General features: G+C 39.7%; 1 pseudogene; it reads right to left on the bottom strand.

Annotated features, from left to right (window-relative positions):
* Positions 1-17,982: 17,982 nt before the first annotated feature.
* Positions 17,983-21,097, bottom strand: LOC102959533 (annotated as a pseudogene).
* Positions 21,098-23,306: the final 2,209 nt, after the last annotated feature.

Below are 23,306 nucleotides of genomic sequence, written 5' to 3'. Positions count from 1 at the left end.
ACCAGCTGAAGCCAATTCTGTTTTTACAAGAGTTGACATAATTGAGTCAGTCCCACCTGCATTATATGAGTATTTATAGGTCAACTGGCTTGGATCTTTGTTTACATCTGTAACATCCCTTTGGAGCAGCACCTAATTTCACGGGTGTTCAATAAACAAGCATCAGAAATCTTGGGAGCTAGGGTTTACCTTGAGAATTCTGCCTACCCTAGGGGCACCTGGGTGTCTCAGTCAGTTAAGCAGTTCAACTTTGGCTCAGGTCACAATCTCATGGTTCCTGGGTTCAAGACCCATGTTAGGTTCCATGCTGATAGCCTAGAGCCTGGAGCCTGCTTTGGATTCTGTTTCCATCTCTCTTTGCCTCTCCCCTGCTCTCTCTCTCTCTCTCTCTCTCTCTCAAAAATGAATAAACTTTAAACAAAACAAAAATTTTTAGGTAGAATTCTGCCTATCCTAAACACATACTGTAAGGAAGACTACTAAACACACACTTCAACATCCCAAAATAAAAACCATGCCAAAGTGAATGTTAGTATTCCCCTTAGTAGATGAGAAAATTGAGGCTTGTTATTATTATTATTTTATTATCATCATTATTTATTATTATTATTTGCATTGGTTAAGTTCATTTAGTTGAATCCGAATTGAATCCCAGGCATGCCAGGTCATGCAACTCATACATCATGAGGCTGGCTCCAAGCTAAATCAAAGCACGGGGATTGGCAAATAAACATAGGTATTTAGGAGGGAGTGAAACTGAAAGAGTTTTACTAAGCTGCACAGTATGTCTATATTGAACATGATTAATTCTAATAAATATTTTTGTAATTGAAAAGTGAGGAGCCCTAAGAGCTGAAAGACATTTTTTTGTTCAGCTCTTTCCATTGTCTGCCAGCTTTGTAACCTGATAGCACTTGTTAAAAATAAGCCTTGCTTCTAAATCTTTTACTTTCTTAATTGTGGTTTCTCTCCATGGGTTTTATGTTATACAGGACTAGTTTCAATTTGCCGGTTTGTGGCATTTCCAGATTTCAAGCACCCAGTCAGTTTGAAGGATTAGAAATTTAAGCTTCTTAATGTGTTTCCTGAAAAAGCCTCTCTTAGCAGGAAGCTGGGGAACTTGCTTCCAATTGTTTTTTTAGAGTATATGACCTTTAGGCTTTTCTGATGTGGATTGATGTATTTTTATTTCCTTATCTAAATTTTTTAATACCTGTCATTTAAAATTACTCACAATATTTTAAATAAAACAAAATAACCCCTGAAAATATTGTCATATTTGATATTTCCTTCTTACATAATGATTTTGAGATTTATCCATGTTGCAAGATGTATCTGTGGCTTATTTCTTTTTATTGTTGAGCGTAGCACCGTACTGGTGCCCGGTATTTTGTTTTCCATTCCCCAGTTGATGATGACTGGGTTGTTTCCAGTTTGTTCCTGGGAACATTTACTACAAGTGTTTGCGTGAATATGGATTTTAATTTTGCTTCAGTAGATACCTAGGAATAGAATCCTGGATCATATACAAATATGTGTTTAACTTTAAGAAATTTTTTTTTAGGTTTTTAAAAAATATTTATTTATTTTTCAAAGAGAGAAAGAGACCCAGAGCATGAGCAGGAGAGGGGCAGAGAGAGAGGGAGACACAGAATTTGAGCTGTCAGCACAGAGCCTGATGTGGGGCTTGAACCCACAAACTGTGGGATTATGACCTGAGCGGAAGTCGGATGCTCAACCGACTGAGTCACCAGGTGCCCCCATTTTACATTTTTAATAGCAACAAATGGGGGATTTGGTTTCTTCATATTCTTACCAACACTTGATATTAACAGTGTTTTGGATTATAGCCCTTCTTTTCAGTGGGGAGTGCTATCTTATTTTGGTTTTAATTTGCATTCCCGTAATGCCTAATGATGTTGAACATCCTTTCATGTGAATAGATATTTGTATAGTTTCTTAGGTGAAAGGGCTGCATAAGTCTCGGCCCATTTTTATTTGGCTTGTTTATTTGTTTCCTCTTAGTACCCAGATGGGCCCAATGTAACCACAAGGTCCTCACCAGGGGAGCAAGAAGGCTAGTGAAAGAAGATGTGATGCAGGAAGTATTAACTCTGAGTGATTCCATTGCTAGAAGAGGAAGGAGAGCAAACAAGTACTGTGGGCTGCCTCTAAAAGCCATCCCCCTTCGCCGTAGCATTATTTCCCAATGGCCATGTGTAGCAAAAGCACCTGCCATTCTTATCTAAAAGTGAACAGAGATCACAAGGTAAACTTCGTCAGTGGTTTAGGTGAGGATTTCAAATTGAATTTTTTCAAAGCTTCCCACACGTTTTGAGGGTAGCACCCACTCTTCTACAGAAGGCTTGTTTTAGTAATCTACGCCCCACGTCGGCCTCAACTTCCTTTCCTCTCTGCTCGGAGGAGCCTGCAATAGGGGGCAGTCCTAGTCTATCGCATACTTTTGTTGTTGTTACTCAGACTTTGTCTTATCTAATGTCAGCACCTAAACGCAGGCTTCCGTTGTGAATATAAATGGGTTAAGTGTCACCCAGTCCCTTTTTAGCACTGTTGCCACACATTTTCCAAAACATGATAGTATGATCTTTGGTAGTATTAACAGACACTTTTTCCCACACCACTATATTTGAGCCACTGTAATAAATTACCATTGATTGAGTGGCTTAAACGACAGAAATTTATTTCTTACAGTTCTGTAGTCTGGGAAGTCCAAGATCAACGTGCTAGCAGATTCAGGGTCTGATGAGTGCCCACTTCTTGGGTCACAGCCCATCCTCTCCCTGTATACTCACATGGCGAGCTTGCGGAAAACTCCCTGGGCTTTCTTGCAGAAGGGACCAATCCCATTCATGGCTCCACCCTCATGACCTAGTCACCTGCCAATTGCTCCACCTCCTAATACAAATACAAGAAAGGTAAGGACTCAACATATGAATCCTGTGGGCCACCAATTGACAACAACTGCACTCCCTCTTATCCTGCAGTCTACACTCATTTGGGCTACTAGGCATGAATCCTCAGTGCTTTAGAGAAAAAATTCTGAAAATGTCCATGGATCCACATCGTCAGCATCCCCTGGTGTTGCCAACTAGATGCCAACACCTGACATTTACTGCCCACCTGCTTGTATTCACTAACCTTTACCGTACATTTTTCCTTAAGCTTTTCTTTTCCCCTCACCCTGTAACCTAGGAAAATGAAACTGAAAACCACCCCTCAGGTGATGGCCACTGCCCTGACAGGATCTCCAAATGGCCCAGACCATTCAGACCTTTTGAACTTAAACCCCCAAGGACTGGCACCTACATAGATGACAAGTCTTCCCTATCTAAATATTCATCTTAGGGTTGCCTGGGTGGCTCAGTCGGTTGAGCATCTGACTGACGCAGGTCATGATCTCACAGTTTGTGGGTTCGAGCCCCACATCGGGCTCGGTGCTGGCAGCTCAGAGCCTGGAGCCTGCTTCAGAATCTGTGTCTCGCACTCTCTCTGCCCCTCCCCACTTGCACTCTGTCTGTCTCTCAAAAATAAATAAACATTAAATACATACAAAATAAAAATAAGTAAATAAACAAATATCCATCCTAATCCTAAACAAAAGGAACCCATTCTCCCTCCTTTGGGGAGTCGAGGCTTCGGAAGCCATTCCCTGAGATCTCCTTATTTGCTGCAGATAAAAGTATTTTTGTGTGTGGCAACTCAGCCTGGTGCAGTTACTGACTGATGCAGTTCCTCAAGGAGTGAACTCATGTTGATTGTGTTACACTGGGAATGTGTCAAATCCTTCGGCCGCACCCTGACTTGCTAAATGGAAACTCAGGGGCAGGGCTCATCAATCGGGGTTTGTACAAGCTCTTTAAGTGCCACACGCTCCTTTCAGAACCACTGCTGTGTAGAAAACTTGTCGTGATCAAACCACAAGACAAACCCGTTTAATTTTTGGATTTTAATTCAATAAAAATTCCAACTGCAGAAGACCTATGACTTCATGTTCATGTTAGCTCTCTGGTTCAACTTCTGTTTCTCTCTCTTTCATTAGTAGTACAGATTACTGAGGATTTCACTAGAAAGAGAGGAATGTGAACTACATCTCCCTCAGAGTAGTTCCGTCTTACTAACTAGAATCTGGAAGAGATTTAGCTTCAAAATTCATCACATTACGAAATATTCCATTCAACCAGAGTAGCTGGTGTAATTTTGTTTTACCTTTCAAGCCTCATCATGTGCTGGAGTCCTTTTCTCTAAGACATTTGAACCTAAGTGTTCTGAGGAGAATCTCGATAACTCCTTCTTGAACAGAATATTTAGAAAAGTGATGGAATGCGGGCTTGTATTCAAAGAGTCAAGGATCAAGCCCATAAATAGGAACAATGATAGAAGAGGCAATTTAATTTTGTGTCCATTAAAAATTTATTTTAAAATTCACTGATAAATACAATGAGTGAGAGCAGGGCATGATCACATATAATCTTCATTACTTAAGGATTACGTTTGCCTGTGAGTGATAATCAAAACATCCACAATTTGAACAGCATAGGAGTTTCTCTGTCACACAGAACAATCTGAAGTAGGTGATCTAGGGAAGGTGGGGCGTGGCATCTTTGATTTAACTACTCCATTCTACATATAGCTTCCACTTGAGAGTTCCACAAAAACTGAACTTCAAACTTAAGTCCACACTATTCAGCTAGAAGGAGGAGAAAAGAACAGAGAAATCATTTCTCTTCCCTTTGAGAGCAATTTTACTCACCACCTCCACTAAGACTTCCTTAACCAGAACTTGACCACATGGTTGTGAAAACTGTGGGTGTCTTCCACCTCAACTCCAGCTACTTCTCCACAAAAATAATCAAAGATTCTGTAAGGAAGGAGGAAACATGGCGACTGAAACATAATTATGAGTTTCTATGAAAACTGTGGTCTTTCAATCTTTACTATTTAAACTTTTATTGTCTTTTGATTTATCTAAATTGAAAATATATATGATTAAAATGCAACATGCGAAGACATCATACCATCATAACATAAATGGCCACGCATTTTTAACTTTGGCTTATTCCATTAATTAACTTTCAATTCAGGATAGCATCCCTATATCTCTTATTTTTAAATGTAACATAGATGTGGTTATAAAACACCAACAAGTGTAAATTGGTTTCTATTTCAACCTGCATGGCTAACTCAGTCAGATGAAATGTTTTTAAAATGCCAATTATGTCCCGTAGGAAGTAGTTACTTCCCAGTGGTTCTAGTAGTTGTCTTCATAAAAATCAAGAAGGTTTGCATTCTTTGAATTAGAGTCACTCCTTCAGCCTGTGTGCTCAAGAATTCCTAAGGCAATCATCTTCAAAGTCTTTTCTCAGCTGGATGGATTGTCTGCCCAGCATTTCATAGAACCTGCGCTCATTCATTCTACATGGACCTAACGAAGTTCTTTCTGCAATTACCAGGCAGATAGCCTGGAGTCAGGCGATGGCTTTCTATTTTAAACCTACTGGAAGTGGAATTTTTATTTAACAGCACATCACATAGCTGCAACTTAATCTGAAACCCACAATACTATAACCAAAAGAAGGAAAATAGTCTTCTAAAGAAATTGGCAGAACAAAGTTTATATTTCTGCTTGTTTTAAGTTTATTTATTCACTCTGAGAGACAGAGAGCACACAAGTGGAGAAGAGACACGGGGCGGGGAGAGAGAATCCCAAATAGGCTCTGTACTGTCAGCACAAAGCCTGAGGTGGGGCTTGAACTCACGAACTATGAAATCATAACCTGAGCCGAAGTCAGGTGCTTAACTGACTGAACCACCCAGGTGCCCCACAAAGCTATATTTCTCATATGATAGAAACAATGACCATTAATATATCACAAAGTCCAACAAAATAAACTATAAATCTCTCTTGTTTTTCCTTGTCTTTGTTGGGAGAATTTCTAATCTTTGACCAATTCCTTAATAAAGTCACCTGCTGTACCTCAGTGTTAATAAAATGATTTTTCAAGGAAATGCTATTTTTATATTGTTAATACAAAGCTATAAAACTCAAAAATGTATATGTATTATATTTAAAATGAGTACAGTGTTGATACCAAAAGACATGTCTTTAGCTTAAAAATACTCACCTAATTTAAAACACACTAGTTCAATTAATTATTTAAGGCGATATAAGTTCAAGGACCGTTCTTATGCATATCCTATATATTAAATGGTAAATAAAAGGTTACTAAGTAAAAAGCAAATTAGGGTGCCTGGGTGACTTGGTTAAACGTCACACGCTTGGTTTCGGCTCGGGTCATGATCTCCTGTTTTGTGAGTTTGAGCTCCGCATCGGGCTCAGTGCTAAAAGTGCAGAGCCTGCTTGGGGTTCTCTCTCTCTCCCTTTCCCTCTCCGCCCCTCCCCACCTCTCTGTTTCTCTCTTGCCCTCTCAAAATAGATAAATAAACTTAAAAGATGATTTAAAAAAGCAAATTAGTGGATAGCATATTAGAATTCCTAATTTTTTTTGCGTAAGACATCATCTAAGTTGATAATTGATCATAAATTTTAGTCTAGACATATTTTTCCCAATTTTAAGAAAAATTAAAGTCTGCATTTGGGTGCCTTGGTGGCTCAGGCAGTTTGAGTGTCCAACTCTTGATTTGATTTTGGCTCAGATCGTGATCCCAGAGTCCTGGGATCAAGCCTGGCATTGGGCTGTGTGCCGAGCATGGAGCCTGCTTAAGATTCTCTCTCTCTTTCTCTCTCTCTTTCTCTCTCTGTCTCTCTCTCTCTCTCTCTTTCCCCTCCCTATCTCCCTCACTTAGGCTGTCTTTCTCTGTAAAATAAAAATAAAAGAAGTCTGCGATCTTTTAAAAAAAATTACAGGCTGTGTTTGACTTCTATAATTAATTATGCTACATACTAATTATACTTAATTTAAATAATCTGTTTTCCATATACAACAGGGCAACTTCAGGCATTCACAAATGCTTTTGTCAATATAATTATTTCTACAGTGTTTTCATATTACTTGCTTTTTAGAAAATATGGGGAAAATGGATATTTTATGACAGAAGGACATTTTATCCTTCCTAGCTCACCCAACATTTTGCCTTCTCTGAGAAATTAAACAATATTAGGTAATTAGATGGAGGCTGGAAACATGGACAATGTGAACAAGAAAATGTTTTGTTCTGCACACAGAGGATTTTAACTGAAGAATCTGAAGGAATAAGAGTGGTCTTCAGGGACCCACAGTACAGGAACTTCTGACCTTCCTCAGCTAGGATAGAGCTGAGGCACAGGTCAAAAATGAGAAGGACAAGTGATGAGACGGGGCAAGGTCATGGGTGGGAGGTGGGGGGAGGAGGAAAAGTAGAATGCAAAGAACCTAGGGGATCATGGGAAAAGAAAGTTAGAAAAAGAACCAAAGAGGAGGTAGCCAGAGAGCCATCCGAGGTGAACTCTGTATGACCTAATGGAAACAAGCCAACCATTGTAACCTCCTTTGAATACTTTTTACACTCAATCTCATACATAGTAAGATTTCTGAAAATGCAGTGGTTAAGTAAATGTCCTGGTCCATTTCATGGCATTATTAAGGAATTATGGGAGCACTGCCTCAGTTCAAGTGCCTTGAACTTTGGCACTGTATCCAGTTATACTTAAATTAAAACCCTCTATAGAACCAAGTAAGGGGTTCCTGTAAGTCAGCTAATTCGAGAGAGAATAATGCTGAGAATGTTAATAGGACATAAGCAGTAATGGTGTCTAGATTATTCCTCTTTCAGAAAAAGGATGTATTGGAGACAGTTGTAATCATAGCACTGCAACCAGTGGGACAGATTCACATATCAGGAAGAGATGATCCAACCACAAAGTTGGAGCTGTGCTTTTTTGATTAATTTTATCATGCTGATCCCTTCAGGAAATTACCTGTACAGCATATTATAGGAAGAAACCCATGGGAGGTAGTTTATATACCTGAATTATCCTACATCAATGCTTAAAGTTGTTTCTGGAGAAGGATAGATGCTAGCTTGCCCCAGGCTGAGCACCAAAAGAGGGCCTGAAACCAGCAAAGGCAAGGGAGGTAGCACGGAGACACTTCCAGTTATCAGTCAAGAGTTTTGTGTTGGAGATAGAGCATATTTCAGAAAACAGAGTGAATAAACTTTGGACAGAGTATTTGGGAATGTTGTACAAACCAAGCAAATGAATTTTATTACAGCAAGATCTGTGTTATTCGCTGGAAGAGAAAATTGCATAAGAGAAGAATAATGGATGAAAATGAACCATGCACAAACCAAACTCCAGACGTTACAGGAAAATTGAGAGAGAGAAGGAAATTTATAATTATTAGCAAAAAGAAAAAAAAATACAGTGGAAAAGCTGGACAATGGCAGATTAAAGCAGTAAAACAATGGCAATCTGGAACTTATAAATCTATATGAATTAGATTTCAGTGGTCTGAAAGTACTAAGTTTAGCAATACCTAGGACATTCTGTCATAATTTTGGACATCCCACGGTTTGAAAAACAACAATTGTGGGGCACCTGCATGGCTTAGTTGGTTAAGCGTCCAACTCTGGCTCAGGTCACTATCTCGCGGTTTGTGGGTTCGAGCCCTGCGTGGGGCTCTGCGCTGACAGCTCAGAACCTGGAGCCTGCTTCGGATTCTGTGTCTCCCTCTCTCTCTGGCCCTTCCCTGCTCATGCTCTGTCCCTCTCTCTCTCTCAAAAAGAAATAAGCATTAAAAAATTAAAAAAAAATGACACTAGTCTGTATTAATATTTTATATACAAAAGAGTATTCATGAACACATGAACAAAACAAATTAGTTCCTTGGATCTTGAGTCCAAAACATGCTTTAAAAAGGTAGAAAGCCAGTGTATTTAATGTTAGATTTAAGAAATCAGTATTCTAGTTATAGAGAAGGCCTGTTTCTTTTGCCCAAAGCAAAGGTGAGGGTTCAAATTTGAGTCACTGCATATTCTCAGTACTCTAATCAAAATGTTCCATATATCGGGGCGCTGGGGTGGCTCAGTCAGTTAAGTGTCCGACCCTTGATTTTGACTCAGATTATGATGTTAACTCTTCATGAGCTGGAGCTCCGCGTGGGGCTCTGTGATGACACGGGGGAGCCTGCTCAGGATTCTCTCTCTCTCTCTCTCTCTCTCTCTCTCTCTCTCTCCTTCTGTCCCTTCATCACCAATCTCTCTCTCTCAAAATAAAGATAAAAAAAATTAAATGTTCCATACATCAAGAGTTTCTTTAGGAGTTGCTATTACAAATGATGTGCTGTGTACGTAAATTAGTTATTCTTAAATATATATTTATTTTATGATGGTGCTCATCTCAACAATCATGGCGTCACAAATTATATTATTTTTAGGACAGTAATTGTGCAATAAGCATATTGTTCTCATTTGGGGGATTTTTTTTGCTGGTCTCTCTGGCTCAAAGATTACTGGGTGATAGTCTGTTTCCTTCCTCAATTCTCAGGCAAGAATCCCCATGAATAGAAACAAGGTTTTGGAACTTTTCTGTGTATTACCATGACACTTATAAACAGGTGAAAAGCATACCTAATAGGTCATTATTGAAAGGCTAAAATTTAGCAAAATTATTATGTATCAGGAGTGGGAAGCAAAGCGGTATCTAATTAACAATCGCCATTGAACTGTAAGGGAAAAAGATTAGCCTTACGCCTGACACCTTTGGAGGATCTCTCATTTGCATACTTTGTCACACTCAACCTTTCTCAATCTTTTTTTTTTTTTCAGTCCTTTCAATATCTCATAGTTTGGTTCCTTTCCAAAGTTTTACTTTAAGCCATCCCTCTTTCTTCCGGTTTACCTACCTCCTTCCTCCATTCTTTTCCACCAGAGAAGGAATCCGTTGTCAGGTTCTACTTTGTGTCTTGCAAATTCTGGCTTCTCTGATTCAGTGTAGTAATGGAAGATTTCCTTAACCCAGGTAAACTTCAAAATATGCATCTTCCCAGAACTTAGCCACTCTCTGCTTTCCATTCCTTCAAAAGTGATGTTTGATGTAACTTAAAAGCAACCAAAGAACAACTCTGCTCCTTGATCACGAACCCAGTAACTGATGAGGCTTGGCTTTGAAGCACGTTAATACTTCAAAAGTCCATAAGGTTGGTAATCAAGCAAATAAGCAACTGCATCCACTCAATTCCCTTGCAGAATTAACTTCACAAAATTCCACTAACTTTCTGGCACATCCTATTTCCCTCGATATTTACATTTTGTGCCATATTGTACTTTATAATATCGCAACATTGTTACATGACACATTTTTAATACCTAAAGGAATACTTTCCATTCTTTGATGCTATAAAGATAACACCTTATTTTATAGCATACTCTTTTTCCTTGTAATGGAAAATGATGGTAATATCGAAAACAGGTAAACATCTAAAGTTATGATTAAACATAGGACAGAAGACATTTTATACAAGAGCGAAACTGGAACATTTAACACTTATTCTATTGCCTTACCACAAGGTATTCCAAATTATTGTTCAATTAATTCAGAGTGAGGTATGCGCCACTCTGGTACATTACCTCTTAAAATTCTACCTCAGTTCAGCAATGTAAAAATGCTGGATTCTGAATGCTGCTGTGAATAAAAAGGTACAGTCAGACCCTGAAATCATTTTATATTTTTTTTACTATCTCACGTCATATTCAGGAAAAATATCTAGAAAGTTAATGTGTCTCTTCAGCCTAGTAAAGAAGTACATTTTATGAAATCATTTGAACATCACTAAAAAAAGTTACATTCTACATGAGACAGTGAATGGTAGCAAAGTGACAATGGTGACATACAGGTTTTTATATTTACACTTCTGTATAAGAATTGTGGTGTGCGTGCTGCTGAATATTGTATTTGAATATGTTTTATGTGTTGAATGTTTGTAAGAACATTGGAAATTCTTCGGTTGCCCAAGGACTGCATAACGTTGGAAGGATTTAACCCTAGAAATCCAAGGTTGGTTTATATCCTAAAAATTAATTAATGAAACACAACGTATTAAAAGAATAAAAGACAAAGTAATACAGGATTATTTATAATGAAAAATCTCAACAAATACTTCCTAAATACCAAAGTATTATACCATGACATTTTGTAAGAAAATATATTCCAGAATATTCCTTATAAAGAAGCTATTTGGGGAGATTTGCTCTTGATGACAAATCCTTATGTCACAATTTGTTCAGGAACAATCTCTGACAGAAAGGTTGCCCTTCCCTAAAAAGCTGAAGAACCAGATAAAAAGTAAATGTAAAGAACAGTGCATATTCACCAAAGGAGGTTGATGCTAATGGACAATGAATATGTAAGCAGGTGATACCATTTTCAACTTACACAAAACGAGAGGTGAGCTATTTATTGTAGTAGTGTTTAAAATACATGATTTCTTTCGCAAATCTAATTGAGGTTAACAAAGAGTTCTTTTTTTTTTTAAGGAAACATTGGCTTTATTTATTTTTTTTTTAATTTTTTTTTTAACATTTATTTATTTTTGAGACAGAGAGAGACAGAGCATGAACAAGGAAGGGGCAGAGAGAGAGGGAGACACAGAATCTGAAACAGGCTCCAGGCTCTGAGCTGTCAGCACAGAGCCCGACGTGGGGTTCGAACTCACAGACCGTGAGATCATGACCTGAGCCGAAGTCGGATGCTTAACCGACTGAGCCACCCAGGCACCCCAACAAAGAGTTCTCTTTTTAAGAATAAATAATAATAATAGCTGAACCCAATAAAGAAGGAGGATGCTGGAGGCATCTGAGAATGAATCATTCCTATGAGACATAAAGTTTTAAAGAGATGGGGGCTGGGGAATGGACACAACAAAAGGGTAAAAATGGTAAGCCAAGCATAAAAAAAGCCTATCCAGGAAAATGTTCATCTTCTTAGCAAGTCAATTCTAACCTCAACCACTGTCTTCAGTTCTTTGTACTGTTCGTCAGTTACAAATTAAGAGACCGTAACTGTCTTCCCCAGCTGGATTCTAAGCTGCTTATGTGTCTTTTACATTGTGGGTCTTCTGGATTTTAGAACTATGCTCTATGAATAAAAACAAAAGAAAACAATACAATTTGGAACTGGAACATTTATTCTAATATAATAGAACATAATATTCTAATAATAGAAAATTATTAGATTTTCTATTTATATGAAGTTTTACTCTTAAGAAAGGATTGAGTTTTACTACTATTTAATATTTAAATTAACCGCAATGCGAGTTTATAACTTATAACTGGATGCATTTTAAATATACTTATTTAAAATGTAATGTATGCATGATATATACAACCTTTCCAATTGGTGTAAATATTTATACTTACACCATATATTGAAACGTCTACATTTCAATACTACAACTATTTTGGAGAATAGCTTTCTGAATGTTTTTACAGTATAATTTACTAATGACAGATTCTTCAGCGTGATGTTCAATTATGAGCTAAGAACAGAAAACTTTCACTGTAATCAGACTTAATATTCTTATTGCTTAACTGAACTTTGAAGTCCTCTGTGCTGATGGTCTTATGTCTTAACTCCTGGAAGTCTATTTAACACTGCTATTGTCAAATGAAGATTATTTCTACTATCAAAATAATGCCACTTCATTCATATTTCTCTTCCATTTAAGCTTTTGGTCCTTGGCTGCTACTTAAATAAACACCAGATTATCTTCATGCAGAGTTTATCAAGGGAACAGAAATAAATTGATAAATAATGTAACACAACTTGCACTTAAAGACAAACCAAAAAAAAAGTCACCCTGAGCAGAACCCCTGAGCAGGTTCTATGATAAAATGCTTGTAAATGAATTACATAGCATGGCACCTAGCATAGCATAGCATGGCACCTAGAACTGACTGGATGTGTATAAGCTTCTTGTCTAGCCCTGAAGTGCACACACACACACACACACACGCACACACACACACACTCACACAGTCTGTCTATATGTATAGCTATACACACACATGTGCGTGCACTTCAAAGTCCTTGCTTTCCCCTCTCAATGATCTGCTGCCTTGATCTTACTAGAAGTTTCCCTTTTTCCTCTGCTTTCTTGATTAGGAAATAAAACCTAGTTTTCTTCAAGCCTACAACCCCTTTGCTCTTCTTGACTTACCAGTTTTCTAAGAAAAGTAATCTGGTTCCTAATTCACATCTATTGTAGTACGTATCAGTATCTTTCAGAGTCCTTCATATGCCTAGATTATGTCTGAATATGAACTGTCTTCAGCTAATAAGATAGTCTGCCTTTAAACAAACTAACAAATACAGTGATGTACAGTAGACACAATTAAATTTTAGCACATCAAATTTTAATCAAATGTTTGAAAATTTGACAAAATTGGAAACAAAGCAATAATGGGTCTCAGAATTAATGTGTCCAATATTGAAATCACATGGTTTCCATTGTAAGGAACAAGAAGCGTTGTTGAACAGAAAACTAGCAGTTCTCCCGGGCATGAGCCCTGTGTGCATGTATATCCTTTAGATTCCCCAGGCCAATGCAAAGCCAAGTCCAAAGCTTATTTGTGGACTAGGATTTGTAGATTAAAAGAAAGGTCATTTATCCAAATGTCTCTGGAATTCTTGCTAAAACAAAACAAAACAAAACAAAACACCTCAGAACCCACCTCGCATTACTGATAAAATAATTTCACCATAATAAAAATTATAACATTTCCATTTCCCTTATATGTTTGAAATGATTATGAGCTTGAATGAATTAAAAATGTCTTATTTATTTGCCTTCTCAAATACCACCACATAAATGATTTAGACTTTGTACTATATAGCATGGAATCTTTGCTACTTTTCTTGCAATTCCTTAGTTATATCTATCTTCCTCAGCTAGATTCTCAGTTTTGTACATGCCTTTCCATGGTAGGTCTGGGGATCCCAAAACAGTAGTCTATGAATATAAATACACTATTAGATCTTCTAATATGTAGTTGTAATCTTAAGAAATAAATGTTAAGTAACAAATATTTTTTGATAAATTAACTGCAAAGCAAGTTTATAATTTACAAGTGGATGCATACTGTTCATTTTTTTAAAAACTACAAATATAACATTTTTTGTGTGTAATTCATGATATAAAAATTTTTGGAAAATACTGCTCTGAAACATGAACCACCTTGAGAATATTTTTGTTGCATGTGTCTTTGAGTCTTGAAAGTGTGGTCAAGTGTATGATATAGCAGGCCTATAATATTCTACACAATGGATGAAATTCATTGTGATGTTACGCTTCAGAAATATAAAGTTGGTTATTTATTCTCAAATCAGATTATGTACTTTATCATTTTAATTTGATCACTTTTATCATAAAATAGAGAATATTAAATGAAATTCATTTTTTTAAGTTTATTTATTTTTGAGAGAGAGAGAGAGATAGCGAGAGAGGGAGCATGGGGGAAAGGCTAAGAGAAGGAAAGAGCAAGCATCCCAAGCAGGCTCTACACTGTTAGTGTAGAGCCTGATTCAGGACTCGAACTTAAGAACTATGAGATTATGACCTGAGCCAAAGTCAAGAGTCAGACGCTAAACTGAGCCACACAGGAGGCCCAAATGAAATTTAAAATAATAAAATCATACAAACAAATCAAATCCTTTGATTTTTCTGTTTTTGCCACAGTCTTAGTATAGTACTTGAAACACAATTGTAATCAAATCATACATACAATTTTGTGTTCTGCTTAATCTTCCTTTTCTACACCACAGCAGGTCTCTTTTGTTGCTGTTATTTCTCTATAGTTTACATCAACATAATATAATGCCACACACCCCACCCCCCTGCGCCGTGGATTCTTCTGCCCACACCACTTACTGTCAAATACATTTAATTTTCTAAACTGTAAACGGCTTTGAATCAGTGCTGTCCATTTGCATCACATAATTAGACCCTGCAGCTGCAATGCAAACTGTTCAACGCACAGCTTTAATGTTGAAAGTTGATCAAACCTCAGTATTTTGACTTGGAATATAATTTTGCAACTATGTGCTTGGTTCTTGCATTCATAAAAAACGCTGTCCATACTTATCAATGTATATCGAAGGGGTCATAGATCCAAATGTCCTCAGGATCTGGGCAATAAAGTAAGTTAGTGAAATACTTAGGCTGAAAAAGGGCCACTCTCCACACCCTGTTAATAATCAGTAAATTCAAAAATATATGGCTTTGCACGAACCGTGACTCCGAACGTAGGACCTAACTAAATGGCACATATGCTCTTCAGCTTCAGTTAATTTTTCACATATGGTCACGCTGCTCGACTGCCGCCAGGTTTCTTTAAATGTTTTTTTTTTTTTTAATGTTTATTTATTTTTGAGAGAGAGAGAGAAACAGCGCAAGTGGGGGAGGGGCAGAGACAGAGAGGGAGACCCAGAATCCGAATAAGGCTCCAGGCTCTAAGCTGTCAGCACAGAGCCCAACGCAGGACTCAAACTCATGAACCATAAGATCATGACCTGAGCTGAAGTCCAATCCTTAACCAACTGAGCCACTCGGGCGCCCCACCCGCTGCAGTCAGATTTCTGATTTTTTTTCTTTTTTAATGCAGTGCAAAACCTTAAATTCTACATGAATTCTCCAAATTGTTAAATGTTGGCAAAGATGTGTTAAAGGCCCTACATCATAGACCAAATAAAATATGTCCAGTTTGGGAGCAAAATAGTTTATTGTAATGCTGTGTATGTGCCTTAATAACACACTGGTTTTAATACTCAACTTAATAAAACTGCAAAATCTATTACAAGTATCCTGGTCATTTTTCCTTATTTTACATTTAGATGTAGAAGTCCAAAATCATTAGCTGATTTACTTCAAGGTGACAGGACTAGATAGCTGTCATTAGTACTGAAAACACTTGACTCTTATCCTCGCTCTGATTTGACTAAATGGTTAAACCATTTCAAATGATAAAAAAAAAAAAAGTTTCTGTAGTCTATTAGTAACCATAATATCATAAAGTGAAATTTAGATTCCATATAACTTAATTCCTAATCACATGGAACTTCAAATTAATATTTTAGAAAAATAATAGGGCGAAACGACACAAATATTAGATTTCATGAAACAGCTTTTTGATTGCATCAATAGTTTGCTATAGAGATGACAATTCCCTTTAACATCCACATATATAACTTTTATCTATTAATGCAATTAAAACCAGTATTTAGAATCATGAATGGAAGAAAGTCTAAAAAAGCAAAAGTTTGATTACAAACCCTGTCGCTGACAAAAGACAAATCATGTACCTTGGTTAATCTAAAATTTCTTCACCTACAGAAAAGTTCTAAAATCCCAATTCATAATCTTTTTAGCAAAATAGAAAATTCATAGGCTCTTAAAATAAATAATCCAAAGACATCATGAGCTCCTAATAAGTCTAGAGACTCCAAAATGGCATCAAGATTCAACCCTGCTTCTTTATCTCTGTGTGGCTTTTCTTTGTGGGTTCTGTGAGCAGGCAATCTCGTGCTCCATGGTGACTACGTAGCTGTCATTTGCTTCCACAACTTCCGTGGCCCTACAAAGAGCTTTGTCACATAAAACGCAAGAATAATTTTTTTTTATTTCAAAATTTCTAATAAAAGTCTTAGAATAGTTTTGTTCATGGCTTTAGTCTATCCCCAACCTTCTAGCAATCTGCATGGGAATGCGAGCTCACCAATTAGTCACAGCTGGATGGCATGGCCATTAATAGAATATGATGTGGTCAGCAACACCTAAACCAGTGGACTGAGCATTTGGAAGGAGTTGTTCACAAGCAAAGCACAGCAATTTTCTAAGAGGAAACGGGTGCAAGGTAGGGAAATCAACGTACGATCTCTCTGGAATTGCATGATTTTGGAAAAATATTATATAAGTACTGCTATATGACAGTATGAAGAAAACAGTTGTTCCTCTTTAAATCATAGGTAATTCTGAATGTGAGATTACCAGACATGATTATCAACACCAAGAACAGATGTACATGTGTACATCTATATAAAAGTAACATAAAAAATAGTATGAGGGAATATATTCAGCATTTGCTTAATAGCAACTCAAGTAAAATATTTTTGTCATTTCTTGTAAACTAAAATTTATGTTTACATGAATCTTGGTGGACAGAAAGGTATGTAAGACAAGGAACAATTTTTTAGAAACAAGTAGATGTCGGTAAACAAAGGAAAGCTATTACTTTACAATATTTCCATTGTATAAAAAATGACACATCCAATAAATATCTACATGACATGTTTCGTTTGTATTGTATCTACTTATGTTGAGTTCCATTTTAGTTTAGATATTACAATAGATATGTAAATTTGACTAGGCATTTTGTTATGTAAGCGCTTAGATAAAATTTAGAATTTTAATGAAAATGCAAGGTTTTTTATTTATGTATTTTTTTTGAGAAAAAGAGAGCGAGGGAGGGCGAGTAGTGAGAGGCATGGGACACAGAGGGAGAGAGAGAGAGAGAGAGAGAGAGAGAGAGAGAGAATCCCAAACAGGTTACGCACCTTCAGCATGGCCCAGATGTGGGGCTCAAGCTCACTAAATATGAGGTCATGACCTGAGCCAAAATCAAGAGTCAGACCCTTAACCGACTCGACCATCCAGGTGGCCCTCAAGGTCTTTCTTATCTAACACATTTGTGCCATGTCTCTAGATGTAGTGATCTTCATTTAAATATTTTACTCCTAGCTTGCTTTATTTGTTTGTTTACTTATTTATTCAATTGGGTAAAGGGTATTTCATCAAGAGAGAAAACAAAAGCAAAAATGAATGAATACATAAATAAATAAATCGCAAGGGCTTAATTCGTCCAAAGAGGTCATAGCTCTCCCCAAGTAAAACATTAAGGACAGCACAGATATCTGTGCATTCGTAAGTGAATTCGAAACGGGTACCCATGCTCACTCACTGTGCAGAAACTTCAGTGCATAGCGCTGGCATAAGCAGGGGTCCCGGTGACATGCTGGGGCTCACTCTGGGCCCACAGCCTGTGCAAGACGGTGCAGAAGGAGGGCCACTGAGCCGGTCCCTAGGTCAGGCACTGGGTGGTGAGTGTGGCCAGCTCTGGGTGTGAGGGCTGAGGAAACCAGTGCTGCTTCCGGTAGAAACACTCTTTCTCAGAGGGGCCACAGTCCATTGGAGGGGCCTCCGCATGGAAGCAGAGATCCAGGCAGGTGGCACCAAAGCCCTGTTTGTCAGCTGCGGTGGTTGGACTGTTGGCACCGCCAGACAGGCACTCGGGGGCTATCCAGGGGGTCCGCTCCACCCACCCAAGTATCTGAGGGTGCTGGCCACTGCTTCCTTCCAGGCTACGGGCAGGTGGCCCCACTCCACCCCAGCCACATGTCCGGAGACCAATACTCCCTATACTCTGGATGTTCTCATAGCTGCCTCTGCAGATGCCATGCACAAAGGCCAGGTGCACATGGGAGACCTGGCTCATGAGGCTGGCTGTCTTGTAGAAGGCCAAGGCGATGTCGTGGGGGCTACCTTGACTCCACTTGAAGCTCCAGCCCATGGCCCCCACTGGGTATGGGGGCATCCCCACCATCTGCCGTGCCCTCCTTGGGGCTTCTGCCCCCCCCCACTCGTAAGATGCCCTCATAAGCACTGTTCCTCGTGCCTTGGCCCAACTGGGACAGACGGGTGATGTCATCCTGGCAGACCCGTTGGAAGTTGAGCTGGCTGAGGTTGAGTGGCTTAGTGTGGGCCAGAGACCCCGGAACAATGAGGAGGCTGGAGATTTCTCCTGGCCGTGGCCGGCAGCAGCAGTGTAGGGAGAAAGAGTCGTCGCCGGCCGGCAACAAGCAGCCCCACAGAGCGGCTGGCAGCTCCTGCAAGCTGGGGAAGGACCCGTCCCAGCCCCAGCTCGATGGGGAGCATACGCAGGTGCCAGTGTTGCGCGTCGGCTGCCTGGTCACCCTGGGCCACCGTGGGATGAGGCAGTCGAGGCGGATGGTGCTCCAGTGCATGAAGCAGAGACCATCCTTGGGCCGCAGCTTGGCCAGCACGAATGGCTCCACCAAGGGTCCACGGATAGTGTCCTGGACGCTCATCTCCAGCCATGGAGCAGCCACCTCACAGTACAGGTGGTGGCTGGAGTCGGCTGTCGGGGGAAAGAGCCGTGTACCGGTGACAGCGAGGACAGGGCCCCGGCCCAGGAAGCTCCAGGCCCTTGTCCGGACAGTGGATGCTGCTGTGGCTTTCTTTCAGCACCGTGTGGGTGACATCCTGGAAGTCACAGAAAGAGGTCTCTGGCACTTCCTGAGGCCTTTCCACTGGCTTGTCACCCACCTCCTGGACCTTCCCCCATGGGCCAGCTTGGGGATTCCTGTTGCTGCCATTGCCACTGGGACCCTCTGCCTGTACTGGCTGCCAGTGGATGCCACCAGTGCCTGTCTCTGGAGCCTCACGAGTGGGGGAGTCTGGTGGCCAACTCAGGTCCAGGTTCTGTCCTGGATGTGGAAGGGCTCTCCTCTGCTACCGGGGCTACAAGCTCCGGGTGGCACGCAGGCACACGCTCCGGGCCAAAGCAGGGTGCCACCCGCTGCGGTGTGGCCAGGGACCTGACCGTGATGACCTGACCTGCTGGGAAGCACTGCCTGGCTGGAGGACGCACGCAAACCTGCGGGAAACGCTGCACAGGCACGGCGGTGTCGACACGTGGTGCGGCTGGATATGCAGCCGGAGGGGCGTGGGATGCAGTCCTTGAAAGCAAACTTCTTGGCCTCCTTCTCCAGGAGGGACACCGGCTCAGACAGTGAGGCGGCATCGGTGCAGAAAGGCCACGCCCAAACTTTGGTTCTGAAAATGATGGATCACGTCTGGGCTGGACAGCTCGTACAGTGACGCATTCACAGGAGGGAGGTCATTCACAAACTCCCGGTTTCCCTGCCCAAAGAGTCACTCAGAGGAGGCTGGGCTCAGGAGCCGCACCCCTGCTCTGCCGGTTCTGAGCAAGACTTGGCTTCTGTAGGCCCACAGCCGCACACAGCGGGCTCCGAAGGGTTCAAGCCGGTTCCAGAAATAAAACCTCAGGGGAAGTACACTGCCGGGTCTCCGGAAAACTCTAAGATGGGTTTTGGGGGCAGCCAGATCTGGGTCTGGGCATCTGACAGAGCAGAGACTGAACAAACTTGGAGTGACGCCAACGTTGTGCATGATGGGGATTTAGACCGCCTCTACGGTCAGTGTGGCCTCGTCGAAGGTGGCCTTGGGGTTCCGCTGTCAGGGCCAGCCCAGTGCAGAAGGACCTTCAGGCCTCCCCTGATGGCAGTGGGTGAGCTCCACTGAGAGGGAAAAATCTGTTGTAAGATGGTCCATAGGACTGATAGGGGAATCCCAGTCCCTGCCCCAAGAATCTCCTTCTGGGTTTTTCTTCCCACCTCTCTTGTGAGGGTGCCAATTTACTACTAATGCGAAGTAAAATCATAATAATAAATAATAAATAATAAATAAATAATAAATAACAAAATAATAAATAAATAAATAAATAAATAATAAATAAAAATAATAATAAATAATAAATTGTCCCCTCTGCTTATGCTCAGGACTCAGACCGCTGGAGACCGATCTCCTCTGAGCCCAACGAGGTAAAATAAACCTCCTGCCTTCCAAGATCGCCGAGTGCCACTTGGTTCTTCCACTGGGAGATCCAGACCAGGTTCCATAACACCAACCCCATCAGGCCTGCTGTCCCTGGTGGTGGCACCCCAAGGGCACAGAGGCATGTGCTTGATAGCTGGCTTGGTTTCCCCAAATCACCAGGCAGGTGTGGTCACACAGACCAGGGGGTGAATCTTGGCTCTTCCTGGACCTCAGTGGGCCTCAGTTTCCCCACTGGAAAATGGAGATGCAGAGATCATTGCCATGAAAAGACGGTTATGACATCTCTAAGCAGTTCTGCACGTTACGCGTTCAGCACAGCCCGGGGACCCCGGCTCCTGAGACTCCGCCCCCAGCCGCAGACAGCCACCGCCCTGCTGACTTGCTTTTAATAACTTGATGGTGAATAAGGAGAAAACGACAATCAGCATTTGCAAATAATGATCAAAATTTAAAACATGTTAATGTAATATTATTATTAGTTTGTAAAGTGTTAAAATTTATATAATGCTCTCAGCTAAATAATATATCAGTATTTTAAAGAGAATAAATGATAGTTTGAGAATTAGGTTTTTTTGTGTGAAGAACACATTTAATTAACCTCAGTTGCATTTATTAACCATTGCATTCTCTCTTTCTGTATATGATATATAGTTCAGATAATACATGTATTGGGGGGTCCATACTCCCACCTGTGTAAATCACATTATTACCACTTCATAAAAAATATCAAGATCTATATATATAGCATGTGATTTTATAATTATCACAAATAATCTCAGTGGAAATGTAAAATTATGAAATACGAAGTTATCTATGAAATTTATGACTTCTTGAATAAATTGTTGTGATTAATCATGATTGTTTCCTTAACTCCTCAGCTGTCGTTATTCTAATACATTACATGGGAATTAAAATAAAATTTGTAGCTACAATACATTCATTATCAATCTCTGTACTTTTTTCTAGTTTCATAGTTTCTTAAACTAATGGTTAGAATTTAATATATTCCATGAGATACTCTTCTAAGTCCCTTAATGTTTTTCTTTCTCTATTTTATAAATTTTTATTGAAAAAATGCTATATAATTCTGGTTTTATAAAATGTTTCCTGTCGTCGTAAAATGAGACCCATGCCAGATAAGCACACGCCTGATTTTTATATTCTCAGCACCTTCCTCTCTTACGCCCTTGAATTTTTAGGCAATGATACATTGTGTAGAACTCAGATGATGTCCATCACATTCAGTTAGTAATAATCTATCACAGAGTTCAGGTAACAAGCAACATGCAGAAATAATTCTGATTATGAATGTCAATTTATAAGGCTTTACTTTGTAAACATGGAAAGATAATTTAATTTCTACCTCTCCCAATGTTATCTGAAAGTTAGAGCCTAATCAGTTTATTATTCTGGTAATGATATATAGAGACACAGAAATTACATATTTGGTATCGAATGTATGTAACTAATATATCTAAGATTTTATATTATGTATCCTTATATCTATCTGTGTATGTGCATGTCTACTAGGTGGATTTGCAAAATAAAAGTATCGTATCATGTCCCAAATCTGTAGGAAGAAATGATTTGTTAGGCTACCAATCAGTGAATTAAACTGTAAAGGAATATCATAGAACAGATTGGAAGAAACGTTGGGTTTTGCTTTTCATATATACAGCCATTGTTGAAAGTCTTAATATTTAATATTAGTTTTAAATTGATATTTTTAATGGTGTTATAAATTTAATTTGAGTAGTAGTCTATTAAGGACTGATTGGGCCCACCCCCCCATTCATATGTTGGCGACCTAACCCCAGTTAGCTACTTAGGTCTTCAAGTAGGGCACTGGGGACACCTGGGTGACTCAGTGGGTTGTTTCCCACTTTGCTCATATCATGATCTCACTGCTCATGAGTTCAAGCCCTGCATCAGGCTCTGTGCTTACAGCTCAGAGCCTGGAGCCTGCTTGGGATTCTGTCTCCCTCTCTCTCTGCCTCTCCCTGCTCTCTCTCTCTCTCTCTCAAAAATAAATAAACGTCAAAAAAAAATTAAAGGTGGGGCCCTGATCTGATGGATTAGTCTCTATAGAAAATGGCATACCAAAAACTGGCTCTTCCCACACCCCCACTGTCCTGTCCATACAGGTGTTGAGGAAAGGCCATGTAAGGCTAGAACTAGAACAATAAATGAGGAAACTTGCCTCCACCAAGAACTAACCTGACTGGACTCGTTGCCTCCAGAACTGTGAAAAAAAAGGATTTTCTGTTGTTTAAGGCACCCAGTCTGTGGTATTTTGTTATGGCAGCCTGGGCAGACTAATATATTGTGTTAATGTCATTACTTTTGTTAGTATAATATTAAAGCAAGTGAAAAAGTTAGAGTTTATTATATATTATCTAGTCAAGATGTAACGACAGCCTGTGCTCATACAGTTGCAATGAAAAGCAAGGAAAGTGGCAGGTAAATTAAGAACATAGATATCTACACAATTGGATACTGGATCTGAAAGGGAAGGCAAAAAAGGTAGGAAGTGAGTGTTGCGGTCAGAAGGCCTGTGGCATGGAACAGTAGATGACCCATCCCATCCCCCAAAACAACACAAAACAAAACAAAACAAAACAGAAAAAGAAAGAGAGG

The sequence above is a fragment of the Panthera tigris genome, chromosome A1 (assembly GCF_018350195.1).
Source record: "Panthera tigris isolate Pti1 chromosome A1, P.tigris_Pti1_mat1.1, whole genome shotgun sequence".
Taxonomy (NCBI): Eukaryota; Metazoa; Chordata; class Mammalia; order Carnivora; family Felidae; genus Panthera; species Panthera tigris.
Note: the sequence above shows the minus strand (reverse complement) of the source record. Positions and strands in the feature narration are given on the sequence as shown.